Source organism: Hipposideros armiger, unplaced genomic scaffold (assembly GCF_001890085.2).
Source record: "Hipposideros armiger isolate ML-2016 unplaced genomic scaffold, ASM189008v1 scaffold_148, whole genome shotgun sequence".
Taxonomy (NCBI): domain Eukaryota; kingdom Metazoa; phylum Chordata; class Mammalia; order Chiroptera; family Hipposideridae; genus Hipposideros; species Hipposideros armiger.
This window is the reverse complement of record NW_017731498.1, coordinates 345,781-358,161: the sequence shown is the minus strand read 5'-3', so window position 1 is coordinate 358,161 and position 12,381 is coordinate 345,781. Positions and strand designations below refer to the sequence as shown.

Genomic DNA, 12,381 nt, shown 5'->3' with positions numbered 1-12,381 from the left:
AAATATTTAAACGAAGACATTTTGATGACATTCAGGACATCAAGGGTACTACGACGACAGCTCTGATGGCCATTCCAGAAAAAGAGTTCCAAAATTGCTTTGAAGGGTGGATGAGGTGCTGGTGTTGGTGCATAGCTTCCCAAGGGGAATACTTCGAAGGTGACTATAGCAATATTCAGGAATGAGGTACGTAGCACTTTTTCTAGGATGAGTTCGTGAATTTAGTTGTCCAACCTTATATATTTCATATCTACCATATAATCCTTTTAAGCTTTTTAATTGGTGTATTCTTTATATTGCCTTTTTTCCGATCCTGTCTTCCACATCCCTAGCTGTGCTTTCAGCAGTGTCCAATCTTTGTGCAATTCCAAGATGCACTTTGACCTTTATTTCTATGATTTTTTTATACCTTCCCTTAATTATGCCAGCACATGTTTAATCTACTTCTGTTGTTTTGTCATTGATTTCTGTGAAATTGCATATAGGTGATTTACTCACTCATTCTTAAAATTTAGGAATACATTTGGTCACAATTTTTATCCAGCTCATTAGATATTTTTGTGATGAATATTTCTTGACCATCATTTAGTTTTCCTCTTTCTTGTCTCCTTTTTTCTTCTTTTTTTCACATCTTTTTATACAACCTTTTTGATTAATCATATTGGAATAAAGCAAGTTTTCCCTAAATCAGCTATTTTTAAAAGGCTTCTGTAACATAGGGGTATGGGACATGTTTCTGCAGCAGGAGTGTTTTGTTCATTTATTTATTTTTTTATGAAAAAGTGGGTTATTTCAACCTTTAACTTTCTCCAGCCAATTGATATTAACACCTTTGGGCCATTTATAAACCAAAGTCACTTTTCTCCTCACTGGCAAATTAATTATTCTTTTCAAGGGTACTGGCATTTTAATTGGGGGTTATTGAAGTCAGAGTCACCTTGAAAGCATAAGAAGTTTTCTTTAATTGACATGTCAGGAATTTTGAAAGGCTAAAGTAAGAAGAAGAAGGAAAATATGTTTTAGTAGAGGGCCTTCTCACAATATACTTATAAGGCCAGCTTGGGCCCTATTCTCCAGTTTGAGGGGGAAGTGAGGGTGGCAAATGTTATCATAAAAAGAAAACACCATCTAACCCAGATTGAGGAAGTCAATGAAGGCTTCTCAAAGGAGATAACGCCTGACAGAAAGAACTTTCTTTCTATGAAAAAGGATTACCATGTGTAAAGGCTAGGAGGTACAAAGACTGAATAGGGTCATAGCACTGAGAAGTTAACTGCTGACCTCCACAGACAATTTTCCTCTGAATGGGTGGAATCCATACAACGAGGATCCAAAACTGTGAGTGGTTCAACTTTGTAGACTTCTTAGGAATACAGAAGATCAAGAAGACAGGATCACACAGCGAATAAGCCTTTATCAGAAAAAAAGAAAATCATTTTTCTTGTCTAGACTGAACGTTTCAGTCAGCCAGCCAATTCTCAATGTGCACCACGGCAAGAAGACTTGCCAGGAATAGAGATTTTTGACTTCACACTACTCATCTCAATCCAAAAGAAGTAGCTTATAAGCATCTAATCTTTTCTGATGGGACCACAGCACCACCAATCCATATCAAATTGTACAGCATATCCACTTCTGTTCAATGAGTATCCATGGCCACTGAAAGGAACTGGGCCATTTTTGTGAGAACATCCATTTTATGTCTTTATTAATTCAAATATATATAAAAATATATTATGCACATTTTAAAATACATACATTTATATGATACATACATTTAAAATACATACATATATATTCAGTCTCCAGTACCCAAAGCACTGTCTGGCACATAGTAGGCACCTCGTATACATGTGTAGAGTGAATGGATGAATGAATGAATGAATGAATAGAAAGGAAAGGAAGCTCTCGGACTACAAGTTTTCTTCTGTTCTCTTATTTGTAGGTAAGGGTACCAACAAAATGAGATAAGAACTCCAGGAAGAGAAGTCAATTTGGGATGGGTCAGAGTGAAAAGGAAGACAGATTTACAAATTGCATTTAGGAGTCAAAAGTTAAGCTCTAGCTATTGGGAATAGAAAAAGTATTCAAATAAGAAATTGCTGATATTCTTGTAAACTGAGCTTTTCTATAAAATCATAAAATCAAAATTCTTTCTTCATGTCAAAAGGAAAAAATGGAAAAATCAATAGGAATAACAAGGGGAATAAAAACACCACAAATAGAAACTACTATAGTGTCCTGGGGCGCATTTGAAATTGGAAGGCACTTAAGCAAAAATCTTCGTGTTGAGGACATTTTTAAAAATGGGATCAATTCCCGGTTTCCCAGGTAATTCCACATGTCAAGAAACTTGTCTACTTACTTGACTCTCACCAAGCCTGTAACTGATAATAGCAACTTGATGGACAATCAGATAAAGCTTGGCAACTTTTCCTCACCAACCACCAGCCCCACAGGAGATATTAATCACTGTAGTTTTTACCTTGTACCTAATATTTTAAAAGTAAAACCTAGAAATTCATTTCCATGTGTTTAGGTTAAAAAAAAAAAAAAGAGAGAGGTTTCGCTCAACCTATTTCAGAAAATATAGTCACTTCGGGACTGAACATTTCTTTCAGCCTTAGCCCAAAGGCAATCACATTAGGGACATTGTACGCATTTGGGGTGATACAAATTGAGTTGTGGTCTAACCTATTGCATAATTTTCGTTCTAAAATTACTCTGAGCTGGACATAATGACCTCATCAGTCAACCTATCATCTGGCTAGTTAAATGAAATAAGAAAATAATCTCAGCTGGTCTCAGAAGAGTGGGACTTCAACTGCCTGAGGGGTTGAGATTTTTCTGAGAGTTTGTTCTAGATCTCTGCTGGGTCAGCCAGCATCTCTTTTACCTTCAGTCTCTAAGTAAATGCCATTAAGGCCCAGGGAGAAGCCACTTTGATGAAGCCTGTAAACCAAGACGGAAACTCTTAACGAGGTCAATTTTCTTCTTTCTTGTTGGTGGATCTAATGCACAGGGATTGTTCCTAATTGCATGGTCTTACTTGAAAAGTCCTCCCTAACCGTAGGAAAGAGCTCTGCTTAAGTGTCTTTGAAATAAAGATACTTTGGTATAGAAAGTCAATTTTCATTTAAGAAATCAACAGCTGCATAAACAGTGTTTGTTCACAAGAAGAAAATTTGTAGTATTTGTGTGGGGGGGGAGTAACACTTTGGGAACTCTGTGATACAGTGTCACACTGCATGATCTTTTAAGCCAGCGGGCACAAGAAACAGATCAACAATTGAGGCAGCTTTCTCATAATGGTTGGAGCAGCACTTTCCTGCTACCTTACCCATTTTCTGTTTCACATTTCAAGAGGACCTATGTTTCTGTGAGTGTTGGGAAAAGAGAGACAAGTAGGGTGATGGATCCTTCACCATCCCCATTCTCAATACTTTCTGGAAGAGAAGAAGTTCTAATAAAAAAAAAAAAAAAGAGCACTAAATCCTCTTAAGAATTTCAGTGGTTGTAGGCACTTGCTCTTGTTCTTGGGATTTGACCCAGCCGTAGAACAATGTTTTCCAGACTTTAAATTTCATGGTTTTAATTTTAAAATTGAATTTCTAGATTTTATTTTTAAATTTTAGGTACAAGGTAAAAACTACAGTGATTAATGTCTCCCGTGGGGCTGGTGGTTGGTGAAGAAAAGTTGCCAACTTTATCTGATTATTCATCAAGTTGCTGTTATCATCTACAGGCTTGGGCATAGTCAAGTAAGTACACAAGTTTCTTGACATGTGGAACTGCCTGCAAAACTGGGAATTGGTCTCATTTTTAAAAATGGGTTTTAATACCAATATAGAGCTTCCATCTTTCAATTTTATAACAAAACAATATTTCTACCATCCACTATTACCCTCACTTTCTTTAAAAGATGAACATTTTAATACCAAAAGATAAAGGTAAGAAAAGTAAAAATAAAAATCTCAAAATAAAGGACAGAGCCTTCCACTGAATATATTTGGCTATGCAAGACAACTCACTCTATTTTCCCAGTCCTTCTCATTTCATTATTAAAGTTCTCTAAAAAAGATCATGTCAACAACTGGCCTCTGTCCACGGACTGGCATTTGGAAATCACTACACTAGGGAAAAGTTCGCAGAGCAGTTCTGGTGCCAAGGGCTGTAGAAAGAGGAACAGTTTTGTTGCATGCTGTCCATGCACAGCCCTTTCCAATCATCCACCATTATCCATATCTCAGCAATCTATAAGTGTTTTAAAGGAACCTTGGTGGGGAGGGGAGGTTCAACTACTGTGAATGTTTTAGTTTATTTAAATTTTGGCAAATTTATATTAAACATCCCACGAGTCTTAAATCTTTAACATCCAGTGTAATTTCAAAGAGCTTAATGACGTTTTCTTTCTAATGACCTTGACCCTGGAAATTAATTTTTAAAAGTAGTGTTACCATAGAGAGGATTTTGGACATTTTCATGACAACTTGTATCACTAGTGAAACACATAGACTTCCTGGTGGTTTCCTGCAGGAAGGGTGTGTGTGTGTGTGTGTGTGTGTGTGTGTGTGTGTGTGTGTGTGTGTCTGCTCTGGAAGTACTTGCCAGGAAGAGCCCTGCTTTTTTTTCTAAGGGCCCCAGAAACTTGTTGCTCAGACTCTAATAGACAGACTCNATGACAACTTGTATCACTAGTGAAACACATAGACTTCCTGGTCGTGTGCGTGTGCGTGTGTGTGTGTGTGTGTGTGTGTGTGTGTGTGTGTGTGTGTCTGCTGGAAGTACTTGCCAGGAAGAGCCCTGCTTTTTTTTCTAAGGGCCCCAGAAACTTGTTGCTCAGACTCTAATAGACAGACTCCACACTTTTGGTCTTTTATGGGAAGAACATCTAAACGGAAAAAGGAAAGGCAGGTTGGAAGAGTGTAGGTAGAAACTGAATGTTAAGGACCCAGAGAAAGCAATTAGAAAGGAAAGAAACCAGAGAGGTGCAAAGAGGAAGAAATGGAGGAGAAGTAATGCTCATCCAAGCCAGACTTCTTAAATGTAGTAATCAGGCTTCCAAGGACACGAGGCTGTACTGAGGCGAGCCTCATGAGCTCTCTCCTTTACTGTTTTCTTCACTCTTATCTGTTTAACAGGAATGCTTATAGTAATTGTCTAGAACCTGTGTCCCAAAAAGAATTATAATGCTTGGCACTTTTGAGAGGGAAATCTACTCACCTGCGAATAGTTCCTGGCAGGGACTTCTGTGGTTAGGCCCAGGGAGAAAATGGACCCATACAACAGGGTTAGCATTAATGCACCTTTCCCACCTATCACTGGCCCTTCCACCCCCAGCCACATGGCCTGGGAATGCAGAGCTGATTAGGGAAAGACTAGCTTCCCCGACAATTGGATTTGTTGTAATTTTAGGGCCTGGCAGAGGGAAGGCTGGATCAGGAGTCAGAATTGGATCAGTCTCTGTAATCTTGGAATAGTCACCCTAGTTCTCTAGCCTCATATTTTAAAATCTGTAAGATGAAGAAGGTTGGTATTTATCAGTGTATTTTGTTTTTATTCATTTATTTACAGTATTTATTTTTTACTTTTAAGCAGAACTTTGTTTGCAATAGAAATGCTATTTGAAAATGTAAATAAATAAATAATAAAGAAATCATTAGTGACCTGATGATGGGGAGGAGGGTATGGAAGAATGGGTGCTGGAACCCAGACCTGAGGTGCTCTGCAGGCTTGGCCATTTCTACCTGCTCTGAGAAGCTCCTGGTAAAACCATGGGGGAAGATGGGGTCAGACAACCTTACAGCTGCTGACTCTATGCTAAGGCTATAAAAAGCCTGTTGGGATGTGTATATGAGGTTAACGTTTTCAAAGATGAGCTTCAGTTTATACATAGAGATGTGGGTAAAGAGAAAGAAAAGTCATGGCAAAAATCCACAGTTAACTCCTAACTAAGCACAAGAAAAGCAGTTATGATGGTCCTGAGGTCCGGCACAGACTGATACTGTCAGCCTTGTCAGTAGAAAGGCACACATTTTAGTCTACTGACTAAGAACAAATCCTTCTTGGTTAATCACAGTGGGGATTCAGGGAGTGACTTGTTGATATATGTGAATAGTTACATATAGTTTTGTATGTATAAACCTAGTTCATAGATAAGTAGATAGATATTTGAAGTAGTGGAGAAAAATCTTGACCTGAACATAGCAAAAGTTACAGAATGAATGGAGGAAAATGTCTTCAAATTAAAACTTGTGTTTAAAGTTGCTTGTGAAAAATGAAATGTTCTGAAAAGATAAGAGACGAAAATTTTACTTTTCTGACTAATCTACAGATACCAGAAATCTTCAGTGTGGTGCTATAATAGCTGTGTCATGGGGAATACACACTTACATTGATGCAGCTGAGTTTTACCAAATTATGTTGTAAGCCTTGGGAAGAAGTTTAAATGCCCTACGTTGAATAACTCAAAAGTCTCCGTAATTTCTTTGCAATTTTTATATCCAATTTATAAACACTTTAATGTAAACTATAAAAGTCTTTGGTTTAAATATTAAAGTGATGATTATATTGTAATCACTAGAACTGTACAGTAAAATAAACAAGTGCTATGCTTTATGGCAGCCATTGTAGAAGACATATTATTTTGTATCAATTCTATTTATTTTCCATGGTATATTTATTTTATATAAAGTATACCAAATTTCCCTCTGATTAGATTAAAATAGAATTTCTAGGAGATATTTCTTTCTATAAAGACGTTCTAATCTATTTTAAAATGAAATATCAAGTGTGATATTTTGATCTTTGAAATAAATAGCCAATTTATAGTAAGGAGACTGCACTTCTATATTTCATATCCAGAATAGCAAAAAAGAAAACACAAGAAATGGCATTTTGAGCAATATGTATTTTTGAAATTGGATTGAACTTCAGCATGGAAAGTTTTTATATTAGCAAAGTATTACCATAAGCCACACCTGGTAGGAGATCAAATAAGCAATATTTTACAGTCTAGTTGAAACTCCAAAAAAATGCATTTGAATTGGGAAAGGCTGGCTCTGCATCTATCTGAGCAAGGTCACTGTCACCACTATATAATATTTTAAGGGGTCTCTTGTGAAGTAAAAATTTGGGAAATCACTTAAAAGGACAAAGCCTCACTTGGAAGTACTGAGCTCATGATATTCATCATGTGGGTTTGAGATAAGAGTCCATGTGTGGAAATTCATTTTATCAGCCCAAAGTAAGAGAATGCTTTCACTTTAAGGATTTCGATGATGACTTTGATGGTAGTCATTTTTGTCACATAGAGCTTGCTGACTTAGCAGAATTTCCAGATATGAACATTGAATAGATTTTACAAAACTCTTTTATTGAGAAAATGAATTTTGAAAACAAAGAAGTGAAACAGAAGTTGAATCCATGAGCCCTTAGCTCTCCTCTACAGCCCAATCTAGTCTCAGCCTAAAAGAAGCCAGGACCCATATTAATGGAGCACGAAGCAACCCAGACTATCCATCCATTCATCCATTCATCCATCCACCCATCCACTCATATTTTGGGGAGAACTAATACAGTTCCTGTGACTAAATTGAGTTTTAATTTATTCATATAAATGATGTTATTTATTTATTCATATAAATTAATATGTATTGATATGTTGTTTATTTATTCCTAAAATTGTTATTTCTACAACAAACTACTACTAATAAACACAATTATACCTAGCATATATAAAAAAATCACAACTTTTCAAAGTCTTTCTGTACTTCTTACTTGTCTCAGCTGATCCAAGCTAGGTGATGGTGGGATCTAGAAAGGAGAGATTATTACCTACTTATTCAGACAAGCAGATTGAAAAACCAGAGACCAAGCGGCATATCTGCAGTTACATTGTTAGTTAGCCCTCAAGTCAGAGGTAGAACTCAGGTTTCCTGACTCCTGACACCATCTACTTTATACTTTGATTCCCTGGTTCTCTCTTCACTTCAGGGAGACAAAAGAAAGCAGACTGTCTCTCCTATCCTCCCTTGTGAAGAAGGGAGAAAAGCCACCAACAAGCCATAATGGGCAAAACAATGTGACATAGTAGGAAGATCACAAGCATTGGAACCAGGCAGACAAAGGTTTGTATCTTGGTTTCAACTTTACTTCCTACTTGAGTTTGGGTAAGTTCCTTTACTTCTCTAAGCCTCACTTTCCTCATCTATAAAACGGGAATAATAATACTGTTTTTGTAGGTTTTTCAATGATAATTAAATGAGATGTTTATAATATACACTCAGTTTCTGGAACATGTTGAATAACAAGTGAATACATGGAAGATATTTTTTATTAATAAAAGGAAGATTGAGTCTGCTTCAGATCAGCCAGAAAACATTGTTAGGTAACAGAAGCCCAGTTTGCAGGCTTCTGTTGATTGTTCTATGAGAATCTCAGGCCTGTTGTCACTAGACCCCTTGGGTGACACACAGTAAGGCTGAGCAATAACCACAGCCTGCCAACCCAATCAAGGACCCATAGCATCCAATGCCTGTAACATGGCCCCAAAAACCCAAGATGAATCCCTGAGACTGCCTAGAAAAGAGGTTGCGAACTCTGGGGTAGCCCCATCAACTATATGAGAGAAGCAGGCTGAGGTATGAACATGAGGAGGTGGAAAATATGTGTCCATTCTGAAAGAGGCAGCAACCACTGAACACCAGGAGACTGGAAGCCTCGTCCCTGAAGCAAGATATGGGGGAGAGCTAAATGCACAGGTACTGTTTCCACCTCAACCTTTCAAGAGAAACTGGAAGTTCAGGTTATGTGAACTCTCCCAGTGTTTAAATGTGGATGACAAAATCACCCTCTTTGGGCTCCATAAAACACATCCAAACTCTCATTGGGCCCCTAGACCTCCATTTTGCACTTCCAGATGAGGGAACAAACTCACTGGGCTTCAGAAGAAAACATAATGGCTTTTCAGTTCATATACCTCTGCCCTTCTGCTCACCTATTATTTCACATCCAACCACGTGAGTAATTTTCTCTGGGCATAGAACAGAATGTTTCTATCCTTGTTGTCGTAAGGTAGCAGAGTGAGGAAAGTGGATGACCAGAATCTTTAACTGTACAAGGAAATTCCTTGTGCTATTAACACTCATTCTTTCGTGAAGTCTCGGTTTATTTCTGAATTGGTAACTGGCCACCGTCTCCTGATACACCTTCTGGGAAAGACTCTCCCAGCTCCAGCACAGGAAGTGGCTTTTCTGCCCTTTAGAAACTTGTTTACCTACGTCTTCAGACTATGTGAGCTGCATTACTTGCAGTTTTTCTCTCTTTGTAGTGATCACCAGGAAGCTGAAAACCAAATTTTCCAGCAACTGTTTATGTGTATTTTGTGTGCTCACTTTAGTCCTGCCTTCATATTAATTTATTTTTTGGGGACCTGATTCTGATCTTCTGACTTACCTATTTTTATCTTGCTGTACTCTAACTATCTTGGTGAGCCATCCCCAAATCCCATTTTTGGAATGTAGTGTGGTAAAAACAGATTTAAAAAATAAATACATGTAGAACACTGCTCAAAAATGTAAGGAAAGAAACTATTAATACATGCAATATCTTGGATGGGTCTTAAGGGTATTATGCTTAGTGAAGAAAAAAAAAGCCAATCTTCAAAGGTTACATTCAGTATGATTTCATTTATATAAGATTCGTGCATGACAAAACTATAGAGATGGAGACCAGATTAGTGGTTGCCAGGTGACAGAGATATGAATGGGGGTGGTATGGATTCAATTATAAAAAGGCAGAACAGGGAGTTACTTGTAGTGATGGAACAGTTCTGTATCTTGACTGTGATGGTGGTTATAGAAATCTGTACATGAAATCAAACTGCATAGAACTACACATGTGTGTACACACACACACACACACACACACACACAAGTACATGTAAAAACTGATGAAAACTGAATAAGATCTGTAATCTAGTTAGCACTATTGTACTAAAGTCAACTTCCTAGTTTTGCTGTTGTAGTCCAGTCATATAAGATGTCATCATTGGGGAAAGCTGGGTAACAAGTCCATGACACCCCATGGACTATATTTTGCAATTTCCTATGAATCTGTAATCTCTGAATAATTTGAACCTGCAATTACTTAAAAATAAAAGGTTAAAAAATAAATACTGCATAAAGAGTTATCTGGATAAATATAAAAGTGCCTGAGTTATTTTTTTGGCAAGCTCTATTCTTCATTAGTGATACTGACTTGCTAAGGACCACCCTCATTTTCCCGTGGACTCATTTTATTTGTAATGAACAGTTTTGAAAGACTGTAGCTAAAATACCTCTGGGAAATTGTGATGTAATGATTAGTCAGGACTCAAAAGCCCATTTGGGTACATGTTAGATATGTAAGAGCTGCATGTCATTCTGGAATTTTTTATCTTTGGTGGTGCCCATTGTTAATACAGAAATCTCTTCATTCAAAGATCTTTGCAACTCCTATGTCAGTCTGCTGAAATGGGTGAAGAAAGTGAGAGGAGACACCTGGAAATCACGTTTATTGATACAGGAAATCACACACACACACACACACACACACACACACACACACACACACACACACACACACACACACACACACCAGAGTGTTCCAAGCTTGTGCTGTACTCCTGTGCTGCTAAGCCACGTTCAGAGCTAGAGTGACACAGGAAGGAAGGCGCAAGGGGCTTGTAGAACCGCCTCTCTTCTCTTTGTAGCCAACTTAAGCCAACACTGTTTTCTGAAACTTATTTCTATGATCGCTGTGAATTTCTTTTTCCACCAGATACCCTTTACACTGCACAGATATTTCATAATGCTTTTTTAAGGGAAAAGAAAATGAAACCATGATTATCATCAAAGTCTTCAATAAGACAAGAGGAACGAATTAGTGCTAATTCTGTGTTGGAAAAGATTTCTTCCAACCTTGAAAGTGTCTCCTGACTTAGGACAGTAATCATGGAGCAGATGCGAGCTTGTCTACAAGACGAGAAATTTATTAGCTATGGCTCTGCTTTAAATATCACTTCTATTGAACATGGCAGTAAACAAGTCACATCAGACAAAGGTAAGCTCTCTGGTAACACACAGCAGGGCTACCACAGCTAAGTGAAACCAGGACTGTGGTAATTTTTTGGCTGTAGAATGGAACACTGGGATCCCTAATGAGGATACCCTGATTATACAAAATACTTATTTGAAGTTCTGCTAAATTAAATGTGTCTTGAAACTCATGGATCCACAGAATTTATACTCCTCTCAAATAGATTTACTACCTAAGTATCTGGTGCCAGAGCATGAAGAACAATGGAAAACAGGGCCAACTCTTGGAAGGAATTTTTAGATGTGAAAGACTTCATTCTTACACTTTTGTGTTCTGTCTAAAACAAGTATCTGAATGACTTTCTACCCTCCAAAGGCTTTCATTTAAATCAAGAAAACGAACCCACTTTGGGGAGACACTGTGTCAGAAAAGTAAAAGAGCATTTAAATGGGGAGAGAGAACTGGTTCTGAAGAGGCAAAAGAAAATCTATAAAAATGTATCTTGAAAAGTATAAGGCATACAGTCAAAAGGATGTTGGATCAGGTGACCTAGGAGTTTTGGGGCTTTCAGAAAGTAGAGAAGGCAATGAGGAGTGCATCTAAGGACAAGAGAAGGGGTGCAGGTACTACCTTGTCACTTGATTGTTCAGCTCTGCTTAGAAAGCTCCCAGCATGGCCCCTGTTTTTATTCCATAAACAAATATATTTCCACCATCCAGAAATAATTGTTATGGACCATCCAAACATAAGAGTCTAGAGGAATGAGAGGGTGAGATATCCAAGGAAATCCAGTAAAGTAATATCAAATGAGTTAACTTTTTTTCAGCATTATGAAGAGAAATCCACAATGTGTCCTTATGCAAGTGTCACACATTGCTCCAGACACTATATGGTCTTAAATTAAAACCGCAGCCTGACTCCAAGATGACCAAATGCCCCCAAACATGCTGGTGCTATAAACATGTAGGAATTTTTACTAAGATGATTGTTGTTGATGAGAATGATAATGTAGCGGTGGAAGAAAACATCCCACAATAATAAAGTTTAAAACATACTTTCTTAAAAGGTATATTTATTCAGTCTTTCAGGTAAGGGAGAAGAGAAAAAGGACCACTCTTCAGAGTGGCCTGGCCTGACCCTGTCATTGTTACAATGGTCACCAGGATTATTAGCCATTTATCGCATGATAGCTATATGATTGTTTTTTGGGTTTTTTTAAAAGATTTTTATTGGGGAATTGGGGGGATGGGAACAGTGCTGGGGAATTGGGGGAAGGGGAACAGACAAGTTGCTGTCGTTTTG

At 37.7% G+C, this 12,381-nt stretch overlaps 1 protein-coding gene across 3 annotated transcripts in view; it reads right to left on the bottom strand.

Moving 5' to 3' along the window:
* Nucleotides 1-12,381, bottom strand: part of DLEU7 (deleted in lymphocytic leukemia 7) — an 85,400-nt gene that overhangs the window by 44,124 nt on the left and 28,895 nt on the right. The gene's annotated exons all lie outside the window — the stretch shown is intronic.